General features: G+C 48.2%; 1 long non-coding RNA gene across 1 annotated transcript; it reads right to left on the bottom strand.

Annotated features, from left to right (window-relative positions):
- Nucleotides 1-9,747: 9,747 nt before the first annotated feature.
- Nucleotides 9,748-14,806, bottom strand: LOC113455476. The gene is made up of 4 exons (XR_003376580.1): nucleotides 14,576-14,806; nucleotides 13,560-13,715; nucleotides 13,184-13,466; nucleotides 9,748-11,709 (listed from the first exon to the last, which is right to left on the bottom strand). It is a non-coding gene; the product is annotated as an uncharacterized LOC113455476 (long non-coding RNA).
- Between the last annotated feature and the right edge of the window lie 2,493 nt (nucleotides 14,807-17,299).

The raw sequence follows: 17,299 nt of genomic DNA, 5'->3' as shown, positions 1-17,299 counted from the left end.
AGCTCTTGCTGGCCTGGAACTTGCTATGTAGACCAGGCTGGTCTTGAACTCAGAGATCCACCTGCCTCTGCTTTTTGAGTGCTGGGATTAAAGGCGTGCCAAATCTCTCTGCTTTTTTTTATCTTCTCTTCACTTAGGAGGAGTTCATGCAAAATGGCCAGGTAGGGAGACGGCAAGGCAGAGGTAGTCTCCAGGGATTAGAGAGTAGGCCAATTGGGCACAATGGAGGGACTCCGGAGATCAAGATTAAAGTTCAAACAGAGTAACTATGGGAAAAACCCTTTTTCTGTCTCCCATTACCACCCTGGGAGCCCTGTTATTTTGCTTTGTTTTGTTTTTTTGGGGGGAGGGGAATTTTGTTTTTTGTTTGTTTTGTTTTGTTTTTTTCCTCTTTAGGGGCCTGTCACCCAGCTCCCAAATAAATACATGGAGATTTATTCTTTTTTTGGTTTTTAGAGACTGGGTTTCTCTGTGTAGCTTTGAAACCTGTCCTAGAACTCACTTCATAGACCAGGCTGGCCTTGAACTCACAGAGATATGTCTGCCTCTGTGTCCCAAGGTGCTGGGATTAAAGGCGTGCACCACCACCATCCGGCTTCTTTCTTTCTTTCTTTCTTTCTTTCTTTCTTTCTTTCTTTCTTTCTTCCTTCCTTCCTTCCTTCCTTCCTTCCTTCCTTTCTTCCTTTCTTCCTTTCTTTCATGTTTGTTTGACTAATTCTTACTTATGAATGCCCAGCCTTAGCTCGGCTTGTTTCTAGCCAGTTTTTCTAACTTAAATTATCTTGTTACTCTTTAACTACATTTTGCCTCTGGGCTTTTTACCTTTCTTTATTCTATATATCTTTCCTTTTTGCTCCATGGCTGGCTGTGCGACTGTGTGGCTGGCCCCTGGTGTCATCCTCTCCTCCTCTTCTTGCTCCTCACTCTCTTCCCTAGATTTCTCCTCCTACTTATTCTCTCTGCCTGCCATCCCCGTCTATTCTTTCTCCTGCCTAGCAATTGGTTGCTTGGTTCTTTATTAGACCAATCAGGTATTCTAGGTAGGCAAAGTAACATAGCTTCACAGAGTTAAACAAATACAATGTAAAAGAACGAAGCATACCTTTGCATCCTTAAACAAGTTCCACAGTGTAAACGAATATTCCACAACACCTTGATCAGTAGGATAAGGAGGATGTGTGCTCAGCCCCTGACTATTTGGCAGTCCCTCACCTATGTTAGCCACTCTTCTCACTCTTGTGGCCAAATGCTTGACAAAAGCAATGCCGGGGAATAAGGGTTCAATTTGGGCTCACAGGTTGAGAGGGTACAGTCCATTGTGGCAGAGGAGAGGTAAGATGGCCCGTTACATTGCATACACAACCAGGAAACAGGAAACAAAAGGCAATGCATGTTGGTACTCAGCTCCCTTTCTCTCTTATCCCAGCACTCACGAGGTAGGGGCAGGAGGATTGCCCCGAGTTTGAGGCCAGTCTGTGCTAGACCTTGTCTCAAAGAATCTATAAATGGGAATGGAGCCAGAAACTAAGGAGTTATATTGTGTGAAGAGGGTTACAAGGCAGCGGAGTGGGACCTCAGACAGAGTGGACTACAGTCGTTTGTCTATATGGCTGCCACTGACACTCCCACTGTCAAGGACCTGAGCTAGGTCTTGAACTTGGCTCTCTCAAATCCCGGTCTGTGCTTTTGCCGCTGTCCCCTGCATCAAAGAACCCATTGCTGGGCACGGAACTTGTCTTGTAGTCAGAGCTGGCTTTACTAGTCATGAACACACCTAAGTGTATGGGACATCTTAGTATTGGGTACTCTTCCAGTATGGAGCCTGAAGTGGGCAGAGAGGGCTGAACCCAGTCCAGGGCAGTCCACATTCTGATGGAAGGAGCCTTTGAAACAACAAAGCAATCAAGGATGTAGACCCTTAGATGGTAGTGGGTGACCTGGGGGGAGGGCATAAAAGGGAGTAGGAAGTGAAAAGGGTTGGGTAGCATTATAAACAGTGCGGTCAAGAAAGCCCCTTTGTGGGGCCAGAGGGATGGTTCAGTGGTTAAAAGCACTGGTAGCCCTTGCAGAGGAGCAAGGTTTAATTCCCAGCACCCACATGGTGACTCACAACCACCTGTAACTCCAGGTCCAGGGGATCTGATGCCCTCTTCTGTCCTCCACAAGCACCAGGTATACATGTGGCAAACAGATAAACGTGCAGACAAAATATTCATATCCAAAAAATAAATAAAATTTTAGAAAAAGAAAGAAAGGCCCTTGTGAGTGGAATACAAGGAAGAACAGGGTACTTGCTTACCCAGAAAGATCTATGTGGCTAGAATAGCTGTGCAAAGGCCCCGGAGCAGGCTGTTATCAGAGCTGAATGGCTTGTGGCCGGCTGTGCGCCTCACTCTTTTTCTCTGTCTAGCTTAACCTCCTCAGATCTTTGTGGCTTCCTGCTCCTGCCAAGGTGCAGGCTGAAGAAGGAAAGCATCAGCCCAAGCATCCAAGAGACTATTCCTCCCCCCAGCCTCCACAAGAGTCCACAAGGGGTGTCACCACAGCCAGTGACTAAACAGGCAATTTGAATTTTTTTCTGTGGCACGCTTAGATCTGGACGCTGTTGCTAGCTTCAAGCCCTCCCATGAGCTAGTAGGTGGGAGACCATTGGCTGAAAATTCCCTGGGCATTTCAGCAACCAAGATGGCCAAGAAAAGTCAAAGAAAGCAGGACGAAATACACAGGAGGAATACCAAAGACCACACTCTACACACCTCCACTCAGAAAGAGACCTGAACCTGGAAGGGTCACCAGGGCCACCTGACATCAGTGGGCAGTCCCTTGAGTTGGCAACTGTCCTCAGGCAGGTGAAGCCGTGCGAGCCCCTGCTTCACCCACACTCCCTTGGCTGAGTCACTTTCTCTCTGTCATCTGCGCCCACTCACGGTGACTCACTCATGCCAATTGGCCCAACCTGCCTCCTCATCTTTCTGCAGGTTCCAGCCCCTGGTGAAGAGGGGGCTCATGGGGACAGGAATGCTAAGCCCAAGCCAGAGGTGCTGCTGCTGAGAGAGAATGAGGGACAGGATCCAAGTGGGGGAGCTCTTGAGATCTTGGAAGCAAAGGCTCATGGGAGTTCACTAAAAGCAGCTGTGATGTCTGGAAAGTAGTGTGGTGGCTGCCTGGGAGCCATAGGTGAGAGGTGGCAGGTGCCACTTGTTGTTGGGCTCCTTCTGAGCATCTCTGGGATTTCTGGGTACAGTCTTTTCTCCTCTCCCCAGTTGCCTGATGTGACAGAACTTTCAGAAATGTGTTGGGTATGTAGAGTCTGCTGGGACAGCAATTGAGAATAACAAATTGATGAATTGAAATGAAAAAAAAAAGAAAACTTCTTTTCTCCAATCTAGTGTTCACCAAATATTTAAGCTCCGTTCTCCTTCCTCCTGGCAGTGAGGCAATTACATAGCCTGACAGCCAGTCCCAGGAGCCTTGGCTTGAGTTGGAACTAATTACGTATTACTAATAAACACCAAATTAATACTCCTGACCAAATTAAAATTAATTCAGAACAAAGCAGACTTGCTGAAGCAAAACTCCTTCTCCGTTGCACCTCTATGCGATCCCATGAACTTCTGTGTGCCCCTGAAATCTCTATGTGTTCATTCAGTTGCATGACTTATGTATGCTCCCGAAATCTGTCAAACTTTGGGAGTCCCAAGACAAACACCCAACCCGCAGAGACCCTCTTTCATAACTGATATCTTGCTTGTTCCCATTGCAGCAGATCAACTCTGTCATCAATCACCGCACAGTCCTGCCTCACCAAACATTTTACACCTGCTCTGCCTGGGCTTCCAGAGCCCACTCAAGTTCCCAGGACAGTCAACTTCCCATCGCTGTGGCTGCCTTTGCGGCACATGGCTCCCCCATAACCCTACCTGTCTGTCACCACTCTGTGCTTCCTCTACAAGCAGATGAACAAACCTTCTAGGGCAATCTTTCCATCTGCTATTTTGGAGTTGATGTCTTTTTTTTTTCCTTTTTCTTTTTAAAGACAGGGATTAATGTAGCCCAGGCTGGCTTTGAGCTCCCTATGTAGCTGAGGATAACCTTGAACTTCTGATCCTCCCAAATGCTGAGATTACAAGTACGAACCACTACTCCCTGTTTATGCGGTGCGGTACTGGGGACGGAACCCTTGTCTTCCTGCATGCTAGGCAAGCACTCTGCTAACTGAGCTGCATCCCCAGCCAGGACTCATGTCTTTTTTTTTTTTTTCTTCCTTGCCCTCTGCATGAATCTCCTTTTGAAATCACCCATCCTTTGGGTGGTTGAATGAAGGCTAGTGGTGACAATTTATTTGGTAAAGTGAAAATCTATTCCATCTTCTCCCAGAGTGGTTAGACAATTACGCTGTTATGTCCCCTGCTTTCTTTCTTGGAAGTCAGTAGGAATTGAAGGAAACTGGGAAATGACCAGAAAGCACCCAAGCAGCACCGTCCCTGGGGCTCCACAGAGGGCGCCATTACCGTGAGCAAAGTACACGGTGGGGAGATGGGAGAGACAGCGAGGCAGAGCGGTTTGTGCACTATGAAGAGGGATATAGGCAATAGCATGGGCACAAGTGAGCTGGTCCCACCCCTCAGTGGGGTGTCACAGGAGAGCAGGCCCCATGGCACAGGTGTGGGAGAATCAACCCTGATGGTACAGGCAAACTATTCCTGCCTCTCACCAGCTGCCGCACTGTGGGATGGGAGGCCCAGTGAAAACCGGAGCTGACCAGAACCCCTACCATCCAGGTACAGATTCAAGGCCTTGGTAGGCCCACCCCAACACCTACCCCGTCTATGAGCTGCTGGACCATGTGAAGAGGCCAGTTCTGTGGAACCATAGCTACACTATCTCCATGACTCTGGGCAACAGCAGGACATCTGCGAGGAGTCTCGGTGAGGGTCCGGTATCGATGGTGTAGCAGAAACCAGAGGCTCTGAACCAGACCAATGACTCAGTGCAGTGAAAGCTCTTTGGGCCAAGGGTGTACTGCTGTGACACAATGCAGCTCCCAATGCCACTATGACAAAGGAACATGTGATGAGAGGCGGGAGAAACAGAGTAACGGAGGCACAAGCACAATGACAGCTGTGCCCGGTGTGAGAGAAAGCAGTGACTGATAGAGCAGCAGGCATTGCCCAGAGGGCCTGGGAAGGTGTACTTTTTTTATCTTCATTTTTATTTTTTTATTTTCTTTTGGAGAGGAGGTTAGAAGGGTGGATGGTGGATAAAGAAGGACGGGGAAATGAGCAGAATTGGGTACATGATGTGAAATTGCCAAAGAGCCAATAAAAAATTATGTTAAAAAAAAAAGAAACTGGCCAGGCACTGGTGGCCGCAAGTTTGTAGTCCCAGCACTGGGGAGGTAGATCAGACAGACCTCTATGAGTTCGAGGCCAGCCTGGTCTATAAAACTAGTTCCAGGACAGCCAGGGCTGCTGCACAGAGAAACCTTGTCTTAAAAAACAAAAAACAAGACCACCACAACAAAAGAAATTGAAAGAGGAGCTTCTCAAGGGGCCGACTGCTTAAGGTCTTTGGAGAGAGAACAAGAGGTGTGTTTAGAACTGAGCTACCTTGCCCAACTTCATAGATGAGAATAAGTCCCCAAGGGGGAATGAGAGTGTGGATGGAGAATTTACAGGGCATTCATTCTCGGTAGGCAAGGCTGCACAAGCACTGGACGGGGATACATATTTATCCAACGTCTGTCAAGACCCAGGCAACACAGTACAGTTCTGAGACGGAGGGAATCGGCAGCAATCAGCCTGATCATCCATCCATCCAGCTCTTTTTGCTTTAAAGAGAAACTGAGAGCCATAGATATGTGACCTACCTATCTGTCATAGAGCAAAGTGGCTAGGGACCAGTGTCCTGGATTGGTGAACAGTTATTGTTCCAATTCTAAAGCTAGAGCTAAAGCAGTTTCTTTCCTCGTCGAGTGAGTAGATCACCATGAAACTGTAGGATCTGGATAAAGATGCCCACCACATCCCGAGGCTACCCACAATCCTCAGTTGGAGCGGGAGCTCAAAGTTGCAGCCCTCTTCATTCAAGGTGGAGAAAAGCAGGGGAAGGGAGCAAAGGGGAGAGGGGACAACATTGTTCCAACAGGCTCAAGTCCCCAGAATGCTGAGGGCAGAAGGGGAATTGATGAGGGCTCACACTCCCATCAGTGGTGGGTATGGCAGGGCACGACTGTGTGCATGTCCTGGGGCCTTAGCCTTCTGCTCACAGGGACATCTGGATGTGATTATGATAAGCAGAGAACAGAAACTGTGGCCATATGATCTGAGGCTGGGATGTTCAAGCAAAAACTGCTCACCAACCCTTTTTAAAAGACGTAACTAGAAACCAGTTTCATGCTTGCATTCAAACATAGAATTAGCAACTATATTTAAACTGCTGCATTTAAACCAGCTAGTTTTGTACTGAGACCTTTAGGCTTTCTATGCTTGTAAAAAATGGGATAAAATTGGGACTAGAGGGATGGCTCAATGGTTAAGAGCACTGACTGCTCTTCCAGAGAACCAAGGTTCAGATCCCAGCACCCATATGGTAGCTCACGACCAGTTCCTGGGGGGATCTGGCACCTTCTTCTGACCTCTACCAGCTCTAGACATTGGTGTACATACATACATGCAGGCAAATGCTAATATGAATAAAATAAAGCAAATCTAAATAAATAAAAATAAAAATGATGGCATAAAAAGTAAAGAAATTTCTTTTCATTATAAAGTGGTAGGCTCTTTCTTTCTTTCTTTCTTTCTTTCTTTCTTTCTTTCTTTTTTTCTTTCTTTCTTTCTTTCTCCTGCAAAGGGACTACACCCTAGAATGGGACCTGCCCTTTTCAAGACCACAGAACTCTCTGTGAGGGTTTCTGAAGTCCATCACTATTTGGGCTCTCAAGACCATTCCTGTGTATTCTCCTGTAGATTCCTTCCTGCGCTCACATTGCTGGAAAGGCCTTTAATGGCAGAAGCCAGGCTCCCGCGTCCCTTGGTAGCCCACAGCTAAGCACTAAGCCCATAGCAGAAAGAGAAACATTCTTCGGAGCGTTGCCTTTCAGCACCTTGGACAGAATAGCTCCTTTTCATCCCCATCCTAGGCCATTTCTGTTTCCTGTCTCTCTGATTCTTTTTAGAAGACAGAGTCTTTCTAAGCAATGTAGACAATGGCAATCCTCCTGCCTCAGCCTTCCAGGTGCTGTGATTACATTCATGTCACAACACACCCAGTTTCATTTCTGACTTTCTTAAGGATGACTCCCTGAGGACCTCCTCCCCTCCAGACTGCCTTTCTCTTGGGGAGATGGCCTAGGAGGCAAAAGCCAAGTTATGCTGGGTGACATAACCTGGAATGGAAGCACCATTCTGATGTGCTCAGGATGAAAGACCAGGTAAGTTACGCACCCAACAGAAAGCTGTTGGCACCCTTCTCTATAGGACTAAATCTGGTCTGTAACCATGACGTTATAGGCTAGCAGCACACTTGACCATATGTTGTAGAGATAGATAGAGCAAGGGATTAAGCTAGGATTGAGCTAGGCTGTCCCTGGTGTATTATGATTCATGGGTAAAAGACACATGGGGAGAAGGTCAAGGTTGAGGACAGCCATGAGTTGTGGATGTCAAAGACCTTTAGTACACAAAACCGTATTTGTGGGATGAGGGTAGGGGCATCAGCTTAGACCTTAGGGACCATTCAGAGGAGATGTAAGGTAGGTACAAAGAAAACACACAGATGGACTGAAGTGTTGGGCTCTGAACAAAGGCTGTGGATCACAATAGGAAGCTAACCTTTGTTTGATGTGTGTTTTGGGAGGAGAGATGGGCATTATTTTAGGTAGTGGTGCCAGTAGGATATAGCATGTGGCAGGAGCAAGATAAAATTTTCATCCAGCAACAATCCTGTTAAAGGTCAGGCAATGTTGGTCCAGAGTTGGAATTAGTATACTGGCACTGCCCAGTGATTTAGAAACCTAGTTAGCTGGGTACTGTGTCTTTGCCATGGCCATTGCTCAACAACAGAGACAGAATAATTATTACTCATAAGGCCCACAATGATGCTATTACATCCAAGTCTCTTCTCTTTTTGCATATTCCCCAGCTTTAGGTATCATCTGGAAATCCTTCTAGACCAATGTCTCCACATACCACTGCTGAACCTTGGCTGGATGAATGGGTGCATGGCTTCAAGTGGCCATCAGAGCTAGGGGTTCTCCCTTTCCTCTCCTCTCCTCTCCTCTCCTCTCCTCTCCTCTCCTCTCCCTCTCCTTAGGTTGGGTTGCCTGGGAAACAGACTGAAGTGAAAATCTACAAGCAGCAAATTTATGTCTGATGCTGTTGGCACCAACTCCAGAGGGTGGGACCCAGGAGAAAAGTGAAGGAGTTGGGATGAGGCAGACAGGGGTTGAACAGCATGAAGCTTCAACGAGAGACTCAGCTACTCCTGCAGGGAGTGAAACTGTGACGACTCTCCAGATGTCCTTTTCTGGGACTAAGGGATGAATGGCAAATGCAGACTTTCTACAAGAGGCAGGGTGGTCCTGGGGTGGGGGTATGACTCTGATTGGCTAAGCCAATCCCGGGACCGCACCTAGCTGAGAGTCTTCATCTGCCACCACTCTCAGAAGCAGCTGAAGTAAGAACCTGAAAGAGGTGTCTGTGTCCTGAAGGAGGCACCGGGATGACATTCAGTGACACCTCTGAGGTATCAGCAGACAGGTCCAGAGAAGTGACTTAGTGGTTGAGAACACTCATAATCAGAGTTTGGTTCCTGGCACCAAAGTCAGGTGGCTCACAGTTGCCTGTAACTCCAGCTCCATGTGAATCAGTGTCCTCTTCTGGGCCTCATAGAGCCCCTACACTCATGTGCGCATGCACACACACACACACACACACACACACACACACACACACACACACACACCCCAAATATTTTTTAAATGAGGGTAAATCACTGACCTGCCAAAGTCAAAGGAGGTGACTGTCCCAAGGATAGAGCAGGCAAGTAGCTAGTAAGATTGGAGCCCCCCTGAGAATGGGAGATTTACTTCCTGGGGGACCATCAAAGAGACACTGACCCCTTGCTTGCTGCCTTGTCCCTGGAACCAACAATGAACCTAACCTGCACCTGGTCTAGAGGTAGCACGCACGTGCTGGGGAGAAGGGCTCCTGTGTCACTAAATCTATGCAGAGATGAGCTGGCTTTTGGAAGCGTCTATAGACTTGGCCTTTGCGCTATGCAGCCATGACTTATCCACTGAGCAAATCTCTTGAGTCTTAACTAGCCCTTCATTAACCTTCCACTTGGCCAAGCATAGAATGGAGGCCAGTGAGTTAGAAATGACAGCCTGGCCTCCCCTGGGCTCTGTCCGACCTGGTGGGCCACCTGAGTTGGCAATTACCTGGGCCAAGGCTGGGAACTCTTACAGGCTAATGAACCAATAATCTTTCACTAATAGCAGCCTTGGCCACAGAGCCAGCTCTCTGTCTCTCTCTTGATTATCTTCTGTGAAGCCAGGGGCAAGATGAAATAATATTGCTAAAATTTCTCTCTCTGTGTCTCCTTCTCCTTGCTTTTAATAAAAAAGAGGCCATGTGGGCTGTGATTCAGGAGAAGCAGCAGGCAGAGTGTTCATGGTGGTGGTGGTGGGGCGTTCGTCATTGTGGGGGGGTGTTCATCAGAGAGTCTTCTCTCCCCCTCCAGGAAAAACCAGATGCTCCAACTGCATCCTGAAGAGGACCTAAGATATTTCTGGAATGTGCTCCTTGGTGGATGTCAAAGCAATTTGGAGGGCTGTCTATTGGCCTACATCACAAGGAGGAGGTGGAGAGGTATCAGCTATCTCTGGCTCCCAGGACTCCCAACAGAACTGAGAGAGGAGCAACAGGGAAGAAAGGAAGGAAATAAAAGCAATAGAATAAAGAAAGGAGGGGAAGAGCAGATAACAAGATGCAGGGAAGGAGGATGGGATTAGAAATAGGGATCATAGAAAGGAAGTCCCAAGCATGGCTATAGGGGTGCTGTCACTGAAATAGGACAGATTGGCAGTGACCTGCAAAGGATGTCACAGGAAGCAGGTACTGCTCTTCCAGTTGTTCAGACAAGAGGCTGAGGGACTCACCCACAGACCACCTGCTAGGATCTCAGTTATCCTAACTACGAAATGGGTGTGAGAGCATCCGGTTTATTTCACAGCATAGATGCGGGCATTAAGACGATCGTGTTTGTGAGGGTCTCCACAAGTGACAGAGAGCTCCTCTTACTTTCCACTGAGCCTCTTCTCCGTCTCTAGTCCTCTTTGTCCCCACGCACCCCTACCCACTTCCCAGGACATTCACACTCTGCTAGCCAACTTTCCCTCATTCTTGTTTGAGATCATCATTTCAAAAGTGCATGGGAGGCCACATGACCCTGCCCATGGTTCCTGAGCTCAGCCCCATATGCATGCTTCCCTGACCTTGCCCTCCCTTCTCCTGGCCTCATTTTTCATCCATGTAATCATCTCCTGGCAGAGGACTAATGTCACACAGCTAGCTGTCAACAGATGTGATAGAGTGAGTCCCGGACTCTGTGGGAACTGGCTCTTCTGTGTTGGAATGTCACCTGAGGACTCAAAGCTAAGAACGTAGGTATGAAAAGCCCACAGATATTAAGGGAAATTACTGGATCATAATAATAATCATTAGAAATCATCTGGATAGCAGACACAGATTTTAGGGGGGACAATGCCATGCTACCTGAGGACAGGCTTATACAAGGAAAGGTTGCAAGGTGGGAGCTGTGTTGGGGGTCTTCCCTCGCCATGGCAGCTTTGGCAGAAGGCTATGGGGTGACAGTGAAGGACGCAGGAGCAGGAAGCAGGCTTCTGGGGGTGAAGATGGTGGGGCAGTATGCCACCCAAAGTCACCAGCAGGTTATCATATTACTCTTCTTGTCTTTGCCAGAGGATGTGTAACACTCAGTCATTCCCCAGGGGGTGCTCTAGGCTGGACCACTTCACCTGCTCTCACCCCATTCTGCCTCCATCTTCTCTACTCACAGTCCTGCTTTCCAGAGCACCCCCTCCCCAGAACCCCACTTCTTGCCAGAGCACTTCACCCCGACACCCACTTCTTCAAGACCAATCTTCTCCTACTCACTCAGTGGCACCCGCCTGTCCCAGCAGCCAGACATCAGTCCTCCCTGGAAATTTAGTCTCCTGGTGGCCCTAGCCAGTGTCTCCTTTAAAAAAGAAAAGAAGAAAAACGTCCTTCTTTGTCTTCACAGAGTGAGAGGACACTGAGAATAAGGACTGATTCTCACAGTCCCTTGTTGCTAGGGATGACAAACAAGGTGTCAACAGCAACATTCGGAGCCAGCTTCCAATCAGCTTCCCTGAAAGACTCCTCATAGGAGTCCTTTAGCCTGCTTTGTCCCATTTTCCTTCCTCCTGATGGGAATGGGAGGTCTAGTAGCTGTTGTTGGACTGTGAGCTGGCAGTGGAATAGAAGCTGGGTGTCAGGGTGACAGGGCAAGAGGGGAAAGGCAGGGGTTGACCTTGACTGCCAACTTGATGGTATACAGGTCCTCTAGGAGACACACCTTGGTGGTGTGGGCTTTTTCCAAAGGTTTAACCAAGGAGGAAAGACCTGCCACAGATGTGGTGGCGCCGTCCGACGGGCTGGAGGCCTGGATGGAACAGGAAGAAGAAAGTGAGCTGAGCACTTGTGTTCTCCATTTTTGCTTCCTGACTACGGACATGACGTGGCCAGCTGCCGCCTGCTCTTGCCACTGCTCCCATCATGATGGACTTGATCATCAAACTCAAAATAATCCCATCCTTTCTTGAATGAGAATGGCCCCCATAGGCTCATAGATTTGAATGGTCAGTCACCAGGGAGTGGCTCTGTTAGGAAATGTGACCTTATTGGAGTGAGTCACTGGGGGTGGCTTTGAGGTTTCAAATGTTCAAGTCAGGCCCAGTCTCTCTGTCTCTCTGTCACTCTGTCTCTCTCTCTGTCTCTCTGTCTCTCTCTCCCTCATTCTCTCCCTCTCTCTCTCTCTCTCTTCCTGTTGTCTGTCAATCCAACTCTAGACTCCTTCTCCAGTATCATATCTGCCTGCATGCCACCATGCTTCCCCCCATGATGATAATGGACTAAATCTCTGAACTCTAAGTCAGCCCCAGTTAAATGTTTTCCTTTACAAGAGTCGTGGTAGTTATGGTGTCTCCTTACAGCAATAGAAACCTTAAAGACAGTGGGGTTTTGCCCGATAGATTATTACAATGAAAGAAAAGGAACTGATACAGAATCTCTTGAGATTGTGATACTGTGGGATACACAGTAACCTTCTGGGTTCTGGGCTAGTACTTCCACTTTAAATGAGATAGACACAAAAATGTATCTTGCTTGTGTATCCATCCCTTTGTGTTCCTAAGAGACATAATCCCTACTCACTCGCAACCACAAACCTCCCCAAAATAGTGCCATCAACTAGGAACCAAGGATCGGAATCCAGGAACCTGTGGGGGATATTTCTCATTTAAACCACCAAAGGAAGAACCAGCGGATGGGGGAATGGGGGAACTGGCATATTACTGTGTGTGTAACAGGGACCATCAGTCTGTCCTGCCTACTGTGTGGGCTATGCCACTCCCAGGTCTTATGAGTCACTGGTCAACATTCAAGCTCAAATGCATTAAAAATTCATTGACTTTTTCCCCCTGGTTTTAAAAAATAGAATAAATAAATAATCACACAACAATGGCTGAGAGGAATTGGAAGTGTAACCACCCTACCTCCAACCCCAATACTCTGAAATCACTGCAGCCCCTACAAAGTGGTCCATGCTGTAGTCCCAGTACCTGGGAGCTGAGGCAGGAAGGTGGGGCATTCCAGACTAGCCTGGGCTACATTGAGAGACTTTACTTCAAACAACAGCAGCAGAAAGAAATCAGTTCATCCACCTCTGGCTCTGCTATCTCTTTCTGCTCATGCACTTTGATTTGGCACCAATCCTCTTGCTCCGGCTAGGTCCGCCAGCCCCACATCAGCCTGGGGTCCTCCAACCCTGCATCAGCCTGGGGCACCCCAGCCCCGCATCAGCCTGGGGTCCCCCAGCCCTGTATCAGCCTGCGGTCCCTTTCCATCTGCATCCCCACCTTCTCAGCACAGTGTCAATCCTACCAACAGATGCAAGGTCGCCTTCCTTTTGGTAGATCTTGAGAAGTCAGGGCAGCTTGGGAAACAGGCAACAGGTCTTCCTCCTGTGGCTCTGGGTCAGGGGTACAGTAGGCCCATTACTGAGCCCCAGTTCCAGATTGACAGGGAGAGGGGATGATTAGTAGGTGGACAGGCTTTAGCTGCTGCACCATCACCGCTGGGACCTGTGCAACTTCAGAAACGCAGCAGGCACTGACTATTCCCTCGGGTGGAAGCTGCCCGCTGTAAAGAAACAACATAGGTCTGTAGTGCCGAGTCTGCTGGGAAGTTTGGCTCCACCTCTAACTGTGAGCAAATGCCAGCAGGGAACTGTACCTCTGTTAGCCACAGTTTCCTCTTCTGTAAAGTAGCGCATGTCCAAGTGAAATGCCAGTCCCCACATAATAGGAAGCAATCATTGCAAAGTACAGCTGAGACCATAGCAAACTGCAGTTCTCACGTCCTTCTGGGGAGATGCCAGGGAAGCAGCCACTATGGAAAACAATGAAAACTTTCAACATAGCATTAAGGATGACCGAAATAATCCACCCTGGGTCTATAGCTATGAGAAGTGGGTATCCATATTCACTATAAAGCTCATACGGCAACAAACACAATACAATTATTGAAATTGACAATCTAAACACGCACCCTCTCATGAATATTTAAAGAAAATACTGTATACTCATAAAATGCAATATTACTTGGCCATAAAAAGTACTTAAGTACCACCCCCCAAATGGAGATGGGGTTCAAAGTCCTGATATTACAAGGGTAACTTAGAAAATATTCTACTTAGGATCCAAAACACAAAAACACATAGAATTTAGAAACCTGTTTACATTCAGTGTCCAGAATGAACAAGGCCATGAAGTGAGCAAGTAGTCAACAGGGGTTGTCTGAGGTTGGGAGGAGGGAGGGTAGAGTAATTGAAATGTTCTCTCATGTGCAGATGTATATGGGGGGGGGGCTGTGCCCACCTGTGTTTAAATATGGGCTTGGTATGAATGTTTGCCTGGGCTTGAACGTGGAGATTTCTTTCCATGTTCTTGATGCATGCCCTCCATTGCCATTCAGTAGAGCTTTGGATCCAGCTACAGAGCTGAGGTTCCCAGATGCTCCTATTTCAATGACCAGCAGGGCCAGGGGGCATGACCCATTCATTGCCTGTCCAGCCAGGGTCACGGTCGTACAGATGCAGAATCCAGCTGCCTTCTCTACAGTAGACATCATCTAGCAACGAGGATACAGAGGACACACCCAAACCACCCACTAACACTGAATCCCTGGGTGTGAGTTTTGCCTCCCAGGGGACATTTAGCAATGGCTGGAGACATTTTTGGTACTCATACCTGGGCTGCTGGCACTTAGCAGGCAGAGGCAGGGGACGGCCTCACTCTTCTGTGCGACAGAGCAGCCTCTCCCGCACCATGGGGCTCAGCCAGAAATGACTGTGAGGCTGAGAAAGTCCCTTCTCAAGGGCTGTACCGAAGAGCTCCTGGAGACGTAGCAACAGTGTGATAACCAAACAAGGAAGGAAGACCTAGCCGGGAGGGGTGGAGAGCTGTTGGAATCGGACCCTGGGAGCAGCTACTCTGCACAGCGGCTGAGGGAGAGTCAGGATGACACACGGAAGTCCCAGAGAGCGAAGTTTGACAGCGTAGGGCAGAGCTGAGATGCATTTACTAGACACAAATGAGGTGGCTGTTGTGCCTGGCACTGGTTTCTTTCACGTGATGGACACATCCGCTGCCATCTTAGTCATTAGTCCATTGTCACCAGCTGAGCTAACAGTTGGCTCTGGTCCCACTTGAATCATCCTGGCTTTTCAAACTGCCTGTCTTTGAAAGCAGCAGGCCTCATCTGGAGATGGGGACAGGATTAAGTGTCCGTTTCGCCATTTTGTGGTGGTTGGGGACGGGGGGAACCACCCAGGTCAGCAGAAGTCTTGGAAACAGCAGGACCTTGAAAATCTGAAGAGGTCCCCTGGGAAACTGAGGCACGAGGTGGGAGGTGTTTGTTCAGGCTGCAAACCAGGCATCGTCAAGGTGGCAGAAGAGGACGATGGCTTTCTAAGGAGGCCTATGCTTCTCAAAGTTGCAGGAATACTTAATAAGAATTCTAGTGCTGAGGAAATAGCTCAGCCAATGAAGCGTTTGGCTTGCAAGGATGAAAAACTGACTTCCATCTCAGAACCCAAATTAAAAAGCCAGGTACAAGGCTGGGCATGGAGGGCATGCCTTTAGTCCCAGCCCTTGGTGGACAGAGGTATGTGGATCTCTGTGAGGCCAACCTGGTCTACAGAGTGAATTCCAGGACAGTCAAAGCAAAAATCGAGATTCAGTCTCAAAACAAAACAAAACAAACAAACACCCCCAAACCAAAACAACCCAGGTAGCATAGGCTCCCACTTGCAATCCAATGCTCAGGAGATAGAAACAGGAAGACTCCAGGGAACAGGGAGCACAGGTTAGCCCACCTAGCTTGCTTGGCTCCAGGTGAAAGACCATGTCTTAAAACAAGAGGTGGATGGTACACTAAGGAAGACACCTGTGATTACCCTCTGGCCTCCATGCATCCCCTTAAACATGGGCGCTTGCACCCATCACACACATGTGCACACATAATTCATGTGTGGGGTGTAATGGCACACACCTGTGATCCTAGCATTTGGAATGGAGAGGCAGAGTCAGGAATTCAGAAACTGTCTCAGCTACACAGAAAGTTTGAGGTTTGCCTGGGCTGTGTGAAATGTTGTCAAAAAAATAAAAAGACAAAATTTTAACTTCAAATTACAAAAAAAAATTATTCTAGAAAAAAAGAGCCATAACTTTAATATGTTTGTCTCTTACAGAGAAAGAAAATCAGCCCCAGGTGATATTTCTCAAATCGCTTTTCCAGCTCTCTCATCCTCTCTAGCTCTGGTGTCTCCATCCCCCTCCACACACTGCGGCTGTCTGAGTTCTGTATGCTTTGTGTGTCTGCGTCTCTCGCTCTTTTTCCACTGTAATTTTGTGCTTCTTTGAATGCAAATCTGTCACCCCATGCTCTGTCTTTTCCCAGTTCCGACTGTCCTCTCCTTGCAACCTCCAGCTCCTGCTCAGCTGCCACCCCGTCCCTGGCTCTCTGAGTCCCCCTTTCCCTCACCTCTGGCCTCTCTCCTCTAATTGGCTGCTCCGGGAACCAGGAGCCCAGCAGTATTTCCATTCTGGCTGTATTTACCGAGAGATACAGACTCCCCATCTTGGTTTTCTGAAAGCAAATGACTGAAACATTTTTTTTTTTTAATTTCTCTTGCTCCTCAAAGCTCCTAGAATGAAGCTGTTTTGTACTCTCATTGTTCTCTATTGATTTATTTTATCATTCTATGGGCCATACACTTAACAGGAAAAAAAAAATCTCTCTACTCCCCTTTTGCTGCATTTCAGAGGCCAGTTGGCCAGGTCATTTGCAGAAGGCTCCAGTGCAGAAGTGGCTGCAACACGGTGTATAGAATCCCAGGGTTCATTGCCTCCTTTGCCCCTTGGTTAATCTGACTTTGGTGGAACTGAGCCCTGCTTCGGGTTTAACACATGCCACCCTGAAGGAATCTCAATGACTCCTTGGTTGTCCCCCAAGATTCCTTGGCCTTCCGGGCAGCCTGGAGAGATGGGTGGAAGATGATTGAAGGCAAGCCTCAGCCAGCAAATCCTTCACATCTTATAAGGAGAGCCATTTCCAGCCTGTCAACACTCGGAAGGTAAGCCCAGGGCTCTGGAAGCTGCACTTTCTGTCCTTTAGGTGCTGTCAGCTTTGCAGCCAGGTGGGCCGCTCCTGTTCACGGAGTTCACGCTCTCTCTTCGCCCTGGTCCCAGTAAGCTGCTCCTGGCCCTTGTCAAGGGTCTTTATCAACAGTCAGAGGTCACAGAGCCTCACAACTGGGAGGCTCGGTCAGTTTGTCCATCCAGCTCTCAGAAAGGAGAAATAATTTCTCTAAAGCACAAAGCTACGTGACAGCTGGTGTCCCCAGACCCTTCAGTGTGTGTGCATGTGTGCATGCTTGTGTGTGTGTGTGTGTGTGTGTGTGTGTGTGTGTG

The sequence above is a fragment of the Microtus ochrogaster genome, unplaced genomic scaffold (genome assembly GCF_000317375.1).
Source record: "Microtus ochrogaster isolate Prairie Vole_2 unplaced genomic scaffold, MicOch1.0 UNK48, whole genome shotgun sequence".
Classification (NCBI taxonomy): Eukaryota; Metazoa; Chordata; class Mammalia; order Rodentia; family Cricetidae; genus Microtus; species Microtus ochrogaster.
This window is presented reverse-complemented; position numbering and strand designations above follow the sequence as displayed.